Below are 12,219 nucleotides of genomic sequence, written 5' to 3' on the forward strand. Positions count from 1 at the left end.
ATCACTGTGTTGTTGGAAATTCACCTGAAGAAAAATACTGTCATATTTCATTCATCTCATTATACATCATCCTCATGAAGAACCATCCTTATACTGGTGCTCGCCAAAAATCACACTGTAATTTGGTAAACGTGTGGACAACTCCTCCGTTTCTGTGATTGCCAATTCATCTGTTTGTTCTCTGACACCATGCATTTTTCATCCTCTCTTTCCTGATGACTTCACTTGGTGTGGACTGTGACCTTTCCTGACACGTCCCCGTCACTGCCTGCCATATCGCTGGCTGCGGGTTGTCTCTTGCTTGTTCACTCAAGCAGCCGCCTGTTAGTGCAGCTCTTTGTCCCCTCACACATTCACACTTTGGGTTCCAACAAATGCCAGCCAGGTTGCAGCACTGGGTAGAGGAGCACAGCCCCTCGTTTTCTGAAAGGCCTGTGCCCCAAGCGCCAATAATCCATGAAATCTAATGGGATTTTTACTAATGAAAACAAAATCTCCTTCCTGTTATCCAGTTTCCATGCCACAAACAAAAAATCTTGGATTTCTTTTTCTGTTTCTGCTGAAGGGGAAATACTGCATTTTCATTTTTGGAAATTGTTCTCTTGTTCTCTCTGTTCTCTCTGTTATCATAGTCTTCATACTTGGTTCTCTCTCAATTTAATTTTTATCTTCTGCTTGTGTGAATTCCACAAATATTCCTTTTGTTAAGTCTGGCATGGAAAGAACAAGAAAATCAGTCTTTGCATTCTCACATGGGTGAGCAAGGATTATCCAAGGCTGCTTCTCTCTCCAGTACTAATGGCAGAATCTGCATGTTGCTGAATAGCATCAGATCAGGATTTAAAAAAAAAAACCAAACTATTATGTTTTTTATTAAACGTGTGGCCAGACAGTAAGATGCTGTGCAGTGTTCCAAAAAGCGAGTCCCATCAATATCATAGCCAAAGCTTCACCTGATGTAAATGAGTATTGCTTCCCTGAAGTCACATTCATGGACAAAGTGCTTGCAGTCTGGGCATACTCTTTTACTTACACATGTGGAATGGCCCTCCTCTTTCTTCTGTTATCCTTTCCTCCTCCCCAGCCCAGGAATCCCAGCTTCACAGGAACCAGGAAAGTGAAAATATGGCAGTTACCTTGTCCACGCAGAATCACTGCTTCCCCTCTGTTCTCACGGGCATTTATTCTTTTCAGGTACTTTTTTTTTTTTTTGCCTGCAATACAAGCCACAGCAAAGTGTAATTTGGGCTCTTGCTTTAAATGTTTCAGCCACAGCAGAAGACAACAGGAGTCCTTCTCTGTGAAAAATCATGACAGCCTCTACAAAGCATCATTTTCATATTGAAAGATTAGACATTGAAAATGCCCGTAACCGGAACACTCCCTTTTAGTTAATTGCTGAAAGGGTGCAACTACGTAAGGTCTCCCATCGCAGGCAAAAACTGTAGCCACAGTCTCTGAAAGATAGTGTAAATTTTATTGAAAAAAAATGAAAAAGGAATGATGCTACAATTAATAGCAACATTTAGTTGAATGGTGCCCATGAAAGAGTCAAAAACAGTCTCACTAGCCCAAGAAGCTGATAAGTTATGTGTCTGGGGATGTGTTAAACACTAACTGGTTTCTTATACATGCAGGTGTGTAAGACCTATAGACGCCTTTAAGTTTCTCCAAAGAATCAAGATAAAAGAGGTCTACTTTTTGCTTTGTATTATTTCAACATAAACCTGGGAAAAAGCAGTCTCAGACTGTCCTGCTGTTGAAAAAACAACTCTGATCCTAATTGTATTATTATCATTATTATTATTATTATTATTATTACTACTACTACTATTACTATTATTGTTGTTTTTATTAAAGACCACAAAATTATTCATATATATGATGGAATAACAGAATGAATCATATTACAGGTCTAATAGCAGAATTAGATCCAATGATAGAAAAGCTGGTTGTTTCTAAGAAGGGCTTTAAGTCAGTTTGTTACTACAAAAACGTTCTTCAGAACTAGAAAAGGCACTTCTGTTTCTTCTCCCAAAACTGCCCATCTTTCTCCATTACATGCTTTCAGTTTTACAGGTTGCATCCTTTAATGCATCCCAGAGATGCTTGTCTTAATGTCTACTATTTATGATAGTATTAAATTGCTCTTTACAGATCTACTACCAAATACTACTAGAGGCAGTTTTTAACTTTTCAGTTTTATTGGTTCCTAAGGCTTTTTCCTGCTAAGCTGCATAGTGAGTTCAAGTCAGCTGACAACACGGTTACTTCCCTTAGTTACCTTTCAGAGACAGTGAAAAGTACCTATAACAAAAGTGGTCAGTCTACAGACCCCAGTTATGGACACAGGCTGACAACCACTGATTTTAAAAAAACATTAGAAAAGATGATTTAATAAAGTGCAATGGCTTGCTATGGCTTGTTTATTTTTGAACTCAGTATTGTGATAGAAATGTAGCCAGGAAAACTCAGTTGGATTTCCAAAGTTCATCTCAAACTGAGGCAGTCAGTGCACTAGGTTAAGAATATTTTGCCAGAAGTGTATTGCGGATAGTTTCATACCGCTTCTTCACAAATGAAACATATTTGTTTCAAATATTAGCATTAGGTACTGTTGCTTATTATTTTGAAGTTATTTATGTGCTGTTATAAATCTGAGACAGGAGAAGAAATTGACTGTGAATTGAGATTCACCAATTCTAAAAATAATGTAAGGGAAAAATTATGCTCTGTATGGTCATATGCTGCTTTGTTCGGTAGGGTTCGCAGTTTTAATAGGTGAAATAATAATATATAAATAAAAAAAATGTGATAAATGGAAACATCCAACTCAGAGGAGTTTGAAACTTACACACCTGATCTCTTCTCATATCTTACTTCATAAACTGTTTTGCAGAATTTTCTGCAGTGAAGATATATTTTGTTAAATAGTTTTTCCCACTGTATAGTTACCAAATTATTATGTTCTATATATACAAATACATAAATGGCTACATATATATACATGTGCGTGCTTCTAATTTTTTCATTGGAGACAAAGGCTGCACTGGCTGGTGCATAAAGTCGGAAGAGTGGAAAAATCTGTTCCCCTTTAAATAGATGACTGTGCTATATTGCCTGCCTAACAAGCAACAACTGACAGGACAAGAGGAAACGGTCTCAAGTTGAGCCAGGGGATGTTTAGGATGGATATTAGGGAAAATTTCTTAACAGAAAGGGTTATCAAACATTGGAACAGGCTGCCCAGGCAAATGGTTGAATAACCATCCCTGGAAGTATTTACAAGACAGGTAGACGCGGTGCTTAGGGACATGGTTTGGTGGTGGTTTTGACAGTGTTAGGTTAATGGTTGGACTCAATGATCTTAAAAGTCCCTTCCAACCTAGACGATTCTATGATTTCAGGATTGACGGTTTCTCTTTCTCTCTTCCGTCCTCGAAGTGTTGTTGCATGGATGCTTTCCTGATTCCAGCTTAGCCCAAAATACAGAGCTAATCAGGATAGCAGTGTCACTTAGCATTGTGTTTGCTGTGTTTGGTGCATGGATATTGTACTCCCTGGCACAGTAAACCTGCTTGGTACAGGTAAAATATGGATTTTAAAGAACATAGATTAGCAGCAGGCTCTTGAAGGCTGATGAAACTGCCTCAGGCCCCAGCTGTCCCTGTGGGATGCGCCTGGGACACTGCTGCAGAAATTGGCACCTGGGCCTCTGGCTATTCCTAGTCATTCCTTAGCTTGGGACCTGATTTCTTTGCATTCCCTCCTCAGACCCTTCAAGTCAACTCCAGTTTTGAGAAAAGAGAAGGCCAGTAGTCTTTCCTACTTTGTCTGAATCCCTGGAAGGAAATGGCTTGCATTTTTCCACACTGCCACAGTCATTGCTCTAATATTAGAGACTGTTTGCATCCTTGCTTGCTACCAGTAACACTGGGGATCATGTGCTTGTTTTGACAAGATCCCATTTTTCTGCACTTTAATTTGGCATACTATCTAACTGTGAAAACTCTGAGAGACAATAATTTCAGAAAGATATTTTTACCTGAGTTGCTGTTTTACATTTGCACAAAAGGACTGAAAGTGCCTGTCATTTGCCCTTTTGATGGCAAAGTAGAGAAATGAATGGCCTTTGTTCTGTTAATTCTCTACAAACAGGCATTATTTCTGTTTCTATCAGTGTGTATTTATTTTTAGATGCATTCAGTCCCCCATGACAGCTTCCAGTAATGATCTTTTTCTTCTGCCAAGGCTATGACAGAAGTCAGGTTAAAACAAAGGATAGCATTGGGGGAAAAAATCTAGGTATTTACATGTTGCTGGGATTTCAGTCTCCTGTAGTTCAGCTATTTCTGGCTTCTGTTTGTAGTTGTCTTTTTTTTTCTTTTTTTTTTTTTTTTCTTTTCTGAGCTATAAAACACCAGAAGAAGGTGTAACAATAACTGTATTATTTAGGCAAGAGGGTGGCTGTTTTTCCTCAGACATGTAGAAGGCATTATAACAGGATCAGTTCTAAGTTGTCTTTCAATTTGTCCTAGCCTTTTGGCATGATGGTTATAATGGCTTTTCAGTTTCTGATATCTGCACCAAGCTCCTGGGCCTAAATGCTCAAAATGAATCCATCTTTTCTTAGAGTGTATTGGAGCCTAGATGCCTTCTGGGGAGATAACGCTTCAGAAAGTACCGAATTCTTGATTTCTGATAGTCAGCTGCTTTTGATCCTGTGTCAGCTGAACTGCTGTTTGAACTTTTTGTCTAATACTCTTCATCCTCATCTGCCTCAAGTTCGGTGGATAACAAATCTTCATTTTGTTTTCTTGTTGATGAATATCATTGTTATGAGATGAAAGAAGGAGCTTTTCTCCCAGCATGACATCTTTCCACCACACATAAAGAAGTGGGGTGGAGAACCTAATGACTCATAAGTGTAATAGCCAAATGGTTAAATTGCTATCATGGTGCCAGGTAACAATGTTTTTGTGGCAGAGAGTGGCAAGGAAATGGGGATATATTTATTGTGTGAAAGAATCTGCATTTGCATTATTAGAACTCCACTCCCCTGCCCTGAGCTATCTGTTTTCCACTTTATGGTCCAAAAGAGATAGGCACCACTGCAGAGATTTTTTGTTCTAGTCTTTTAGCAGAAACAATACCTGCTGCTACTCCCAAGGAGACAAGCTGGCTACTGTGGGAATGTCTTTGACCAGCAGCACACAGATCACCTCCCTTTGCTGAGGGGGAAGCACATTGTAATTTGGGGGCTTAGCAAAAAGAACAGTTTGGAGACTCCTGAGAGTTCTGTTACAGTTACCAGGAAGTGTCCCTATGTCCCTTTATTTCCTCAGGACACCTAAAAACCTGAGGCGTGTAGAGTAGCGCAGAGGGTTTAGCGCTGTGTGAAGATGGAAAGGTGTTCACACGGACTGGGCAGTTTTGAGAGTCCCCACCAAAACAGATGTATGGCTCTCACTGAAGACCATGGCAAGGCTTCCAGCTACTGTGAAGATCCAGGTAGGGGGGCTGCAGACATTTTAGCTACTTTCCTTTGTCATCCCAAGTGTCTTCTTGTAGAGCCTGCCTGCAGTCCTCTTACACACTGAGCAGCAGGTTGGAATACCACACAGGCTAAGCAGTTTCATCAGTGGCTTGGGGACATGCAGTCTCTCTCAAGTATTTGAGCTGTGGATGAAGGCTGTTCCTTGACAACACAGATTATGTGACTGCCTGAAGCACCAGAAAGTCTGTGCTGGCACTGTTAGCAGCAAAGCACTGCAGCTGGATCCCCATTGATCCAGCCGACAGAGGACCGGCTCCTGTCAACAAAAGAAGCCTGTCTGAGAGAAGGAAGCTTGTACACCCGACAGAAGAGAGGTTTGAGTGGCAATATCGAGCGTGTCATGAAGTCACCAGAGCTGACAAAGGATCACAGTCAAATGTGATGTGTCACAAGTGCCAATTAAATGCTTTTACAGTTTCATGCTTCATAGTCTAGGAGAAGAGAATGGTCCAGAGGGCAGACTTCGTTGAATCGCCTTTTGTTTCTCAAGCACATTGTTCTGAGGAAGCTGAAGGAGAGCTGCCTTGATGAGTTTTGACTTATATTGGCCTTTGTAATCACCTTCTGTTGGAAGTATTTTCATCTTCTACAAAACCTGGCAAATCTTTCCCTTGGAAATGCTAAATAAGTTATCTATCCAGACAGTATGTACGATTCTTATGGAGAAAATCAAGCATTTCAATAACAACCTGCTATAGAGCACTGACTACAAAAATTAGGGATTTTTGTTCTCCTCCATCAGTAAGAACACAAGCATGCAAGAGCAAAGCAGAAACTCATTCTTACTCTGGCAGAATATGGACATGTGAACCCAAACCTAGCCAAAACTAAGGAAAAGTGTGAATGAAATGGATAAATGAATATCAGTAATCACAAAAGCATATTTTCTTCCATCTTATCATTGATTTATAAAACTCTTGGAACTTAATTCAGTTTAAATGTTGCACTTTACAGAATGGCAGCTTCTGGATTTCAATATCATCGGAGAATGAACTAGATAGGGCTTTGTTTCCACATCTGTGGGCTCTCCTATGTTGGCTCACACAATAAATGGGTTGGTTATGTATGATTGAACCTGAAAAAGTCAATCTTTTTTACGTAGGAATATTCCTCCTAGTGAAATTTGCATATATGGATAGGAGTTGCCTTTTTCCCACATTCAAGATTTTAATGCCTCTATAAATCCTCATTTAGAAGCTGTAGCTTTTAATTTGATTTAATTGCTTCTTTTTAAATTAACGGTGGTTTCAGAATGATGTTACATTTATTCTTTTCCCGAGGGAAACCTGAGAAATAGGAAGTTCTCTTCAGATCCATCTGCTGCTGAGTGTTTGCTGTTTGCTTCTAGAGCTTTGATTGAACCACTGATTCTCAATGTATTGTGTCAGCCTTGCTGGTAGGGTGAGGCTCCATGAAGATCTTGGTCTGGGCTTAAAAACTGTAATAGCAGCGAACCCTGGCTCTCTGGGAATGCTGGACTGATGGGGCAGATACTGTGCAGGATCTGCAGATTGCCTCCAATGGATCAGTGGTAGATAAGGCAACAAGCAACAACAAATCACTGAGCTGGTCAGCCACATGCTTACTGTGTTGAAAGGTGGATCTCAGTCACTCCAGTGGTTATGTTTAACAATTTGGCTGCAGATCAGTGACTGAAGTTTGTTTACACTGCCGAACAGTTGCACATTGTGTTTGTCTCAAGTGCCAAGCGAGTATGTTGATTGCACGTGTCATTGGGACTACTGTTACCAGCACAGTTACAAATTTGCTTGCCATTGTGAAAATCATAGAATCATAGAATGGTTCAGATGAACTTAAAGACCATCTAGTTCCAACCCCCTGCCATGGGCAGGGACACCTCCCACTAGACCAGGCTGCTCAAAGCCCCATCCAGCCTGGCCTTGAACACTTCCAGGGATGGGGCATCCACAACTTCCCTGGGCAACCTGTTCCAGTGCCTCACCACCCTCACAGTAAAGAATTTCTTCCTGATATCTAATCTAAATCTCCCCTCTTTCAGTTTAAAACTGTTGCCCCGTGTCCTATAATTACACTCCCTGATACAGAGTCCCTCCCTGTTGCTGACTGTGGTGTTCTTGCACTGAAATTCCTTGGGACATAGGAGGATCCTGCCTTGTGCCTGGTGCTGCATAAGACTGCCTGTCACGGCATCATGTCAGTAGGCTGTGCCAGAAAAATGCTAGGGCTGCGAACTGCCATGGTAAGACATCGGTGAACTGAACGGCAGATATTACTTCAGTAGGGGTTGAGAGTCCCTGCATCACCAACACCAGTCGGGTTTCAGTTTGCTATACAGCCTGGAGCTTGTTCTCTCTGCAGTAATTCAAAGAGTACAACAGCTCTTCATCCTGACGGTGAAACAGGATTTTGGACCCAGTTGAAACAGTGGCTCCGATCCAAAACTTTCCTCAGCTGAGCAGTGACAATCAACACAAGTCCCAGATTGAGCCCCACATTAGTATCCATGTGAAGGGCAACTTTGTTTTTCTCAGATTCTCAGAACTTCTTATGTTTGAACTGCAGACATGCCCTTTGAAAAACAGAGAGATTTATTTATAATTGGCTAGATTTGCAAGCTTGCTTTATTACATTATTTCCTGCCCAGAGTTTCTTAATACTGAATAGAAATTATTATGAAAACTTCTTACTTCAGGGTATTTCCAGGCTAGCAGGGCTGAAGCAGAACCTGTCATTGCTGGTCCAGTTTTATTTCTGGAAAAATCTGCTAAACTGAGCCAGAGTTCAAGTCCACAAGGGGAACACATACACACATAACATTCGTGCACGCACTCAGTGAGTTAGTTCCAACTCCTGTTGTGGGACTTTCAGTCCGATGCCTTTAAACTATACACAAGGAGTTGCTCTGCTAACTTGATGACCATCTTTTTTCTTGCAGTGTCCTGTAAAAACTATTTTGTGAATGTATCCGAGAGTCAGGAGTATCCCTAGTTTTCTGTTTTGCCAACTCACTGGCTGTGAGTGGAATAAAGGGGGGGTGGGGGGCAGGGGGATATCAAACTCAGCATGAAGTATGGGACTTTAGCCTAAAATGTAATATGGAATCTTTACCTCTGAGCAGAACTGAGGTTTCTTATGCCAGAAAACAATATAGGCTCAGCCAACTAGGGATTAGCTGTTATTATTCTGGCTTTTTGTTGCTTACTTTTTTTATGCTGAACCCATAAGGAGAGTAAAAAATCAGCTCACTTTAGGGGTGGTAAAGAACTGGGCAGGGAGTTGGTACTCACCTGTGATTTCCTTGCTCTGGTACTGCATGGCTGACATCTTCCATGTACTGAGAGCCCTACAGAGCTCTCCATGACCTGCCTTTACTGCTGTAAGGGCATTCAACCGCAATAGCAATGAGTTTCATAGAAACACCTTTAGAAATGTACAAGAGCTTCATCCAAAGCCTATTGAACTTGTAAGCACATTTTCCTGGTTTTAATGGGGTTTGGATTAGATTGTCAGAGAACTTAATGGAGCCGCTTCTGACATTTTGTGCGGTAACAATCTGCAGTTCAAGCCTCTGACCGTACTTCAGCAATTTGAAACTCAAAAGATCTCAGCGTGGAAAGTCTGTGCTTCATTACCCTGCTTTAAGGGGAGAAAGCTTAACGTGTAATAGAAATGAGTATGAAAACTGCTTACTTCAGAACATTTCCAGGCACAACTTGTTGCAGTAATCCATTTTCATTCCTGGTGGGGGCTTCCTTCCCAGCCCGTTATGGATTGAAAAAGACTTCATCTCCCTAAACCCCCCAGGATATATTAAGATCAGGACTAGAATGCATTGGAAAAGGAAGTTTCCATCCCACAGAAACTTCAGAATTTCAACATTGGTTCTAGTTTCAAACCAAGACGAGGAGTTGACATTTCAAAGCTTTTCAGGGAGTGAAATATTCCCCAGAACTCTGATTCAAAAATGTCAGTATTTTGTTTCAAACTGTGTCCACCGAACCATTAATCTGAGTTGCAGATTAGGGGTACAATATCCCTATTCACTCCTTTGCCTACCAGGTTGATCAAGCAGTATCTTCTGTGGTGCTCATTTTCATGACGAGTCCCCAGTCACCCCTAGTCAGATGAGTATGCCCATCCGTCAGTATCTCGGCATGCTTTTCTAGCTCTGCAGCCTAAGTGAATCTACTTTTCCTAATAGCTGGGTCTTTCCTAGTGTATTGAACCTTTGGCATCCCTGATAACAGCCATTCCAAAACCTCCCCTCCACGGTTTTTCCATGTTATGGGTGGATGTCGAAAGAAACTAGTCTGCCTTCCTCTTTCTTGCTAACTTTCTCCGAATTTCTGGGGGGATAGTGACATATATTCACCCATACTTTCATTTTTTGTAGTGAGTAATCTGCAGCCTTGATGAAGAGTGAAAATAATGTTATGGAAATTGCATATTCTCATCTCCACTCAGCCAAACCTAAGTTTCTTCTGCTTATAGAGACAAAAGTTATTATTCTCATGAACTGTGTATTATTTCAGGAACACTTCAATATTTTCCTATCTGATCTTTTCATAAGAGTCCAACCTATATAATATTTTCACATAAGAGTTACTAAAAAGCAGTATAAGAAATCTGGAGTGATGTTTTTAATTTTAAAGCACCAGTGACTTCCTTGCAAACACTACCGACCTTCTTACTGAATGTAATTACTTCCAAAAGATGGAAGAAGGATTTCCCTAAGTAATGAAGGGGAAAAAAAAGAAAAAAAGCAGTGAACGTGAGAACATTTTTTTATTTCAGGCATTAGTTAATCACTCATAAGGGTTTTTAATGAACATTTCGTACGTATTCCCAGAGCTCTGGATATCTATTAAGACAGATAATCTAACAGAGTAAAGCACAAAGCTCTGCAGAAACCTTGGGGAGAAATAGGAAATCTATTTAATTTCATCCAAATTTCTAATAGCATAAAATTATCTGAGAGACTACCAAGTACAGGAAGATTAAAACACATTTTGTACATACCACATAAGGTTTGGTGTTCACAAGAGGTCTCCATTTTGCTCATGCTTCCATTTGAAAAACAGCATTTCAAAAAAAGAATTATTTTTATGCTATACACTGGCAATGGCTGTCCATCTCAAAAAGCGCAAAGTACCTCAATATAACTTCCTTTCACACCTGAGATTTTCCTGGTGGTTTCCTCTACAAGTTGTGACCTAACTCCAAATTGCTCAATTTATAAATTAGCTTTAATCAGGGTACAGCCCGTGGCAACATGTGAGCTGGTGATTCATAAAGTTAAAAAGGCTGTAAAGTAGTAAAGGTTGGTTTTGAAATTGGTTGCCTCCTATCTGGATTTAAGATCCAGCCCTTTTCACATCCAGGCAGTTCACATGTTCTTTTCAAAATAGGCAAAGGCATGCAGATTTGGATGCCACTCTCATCTGAACCGTTGAGTGAACGTAAAATATGTTATGAGCAGATATGAAAGGGAATTCTGGCCTTTCCTCTAAAATCTGGGTTCCCCAGCAGGACCCTTCTTGCTGAGGGTGCTAGTGAGCTGTAATGGACTTGAAGGAATTATAATCTGTTTTGTAGGCATTATGTCATACAGTTTTCAGATCATGCAAGTGATTTTTTTCACATCTTGTCTGTACAGAGACGTTCATGGAAGTTAAAACAAACCAGTCTGTGTGTATCAAAGGTGGTTCAGCTCCTGTACGGATATTCTTATTCAGCAAAAAATAGACCTAAATCTTACATGGTATTAGTGACATAATTTATATATCCGTACTTGGAAGCTCTGAATGGAGTAGTCACAGTCAAGATAATCTTAACTCTGCTTCAGCTATCTAACCATTATTTGTCATGGTGTTTCTAATGTGATAAAGTGTTTCTTGCAGTCTTGGCATGACTAGGTTTTCAGGGAAATGTATCGTTATGTGTGCCTGTTACTTCATTAGCCCTCATTAATTCCCCTGGAGACATCACAATATGATGCAGAAGCATAGGAGACTGACCCAGTTCTGACCAAATGGGAGTGGATAAAGTCAAAGAAATTTGATGATAGGTTTCATCAAGCCTGAATCTAAACCTATAATAACTTAAATTAAATTAATTATACTACCAATATGACAGATAACTAAGGAAACTGCTATTGTACCAGTTGTAAAATAATGACGTTAGAAATGGGAATTGAATTGCTAAAAGTAGATGCTGCATGTTAAATCAAAGCTTGCATTTTCACAGGCAAATGAACAGAAAGTGTCAAACCCAGAAGTACATCTCACCCTAGCAGAGATCTGCAATTCTGCACATGTAGATTTGCACAAATAAGGAATATTAGTCTGAATGCTTAAGTAGGCAAGTTACACATGCAGCTCTTTTGAGCCTGGATGATAAGTGCCCTTGTTTCTAGGACACTAGTTAAGTTTCTAGGACCTAGCTCTCTGATTTAAGTGAAACTTAGAGACGCAGGAAAATTTAAAGCTTAAATAAGCACTTCATTTAAAATTCCCTGTGCTTATATATACTCTCTATTTGGCTAAGAGTCTTAGCACAAACTCATTAGAAGTAGAATTCATACACAAATATATTTTCATTGCTTACTTTGCACGCCAGAATGCTAGAAGGCCTTTCATTTTCTAGTATGTTTAAAGGTAATTATAACACTGTATGGACTT

At 40.1% G+C, this 12,219-nt stretch overlaps 1 protein-coding gene across 2 annotated transcripts in view; it reads left to right on the top strand.

The window, feature by feature from the left end:
- Positions 1-12,219, top strand: part of ADAMTSL1 (ADAMTS like 1) — a 470,647-nt gene that overhangs the window by 318,752 nt on the left and 139,676 nt on the right. The gene's annotated exons all lie outside the window — the stretch shown is intronic.

This window comes from Larus michahellis, chromosome Z, assembly GCF_964199755.1.
Source record: "Larus michahellis chromosome Z, bLarMic1.1, whole genome shotgun sequence".
NCBI lineage: Eukaryota > Metazoa > Chordata > Aves > Charadriiformes > Laridae > Larus > Larus michahellis.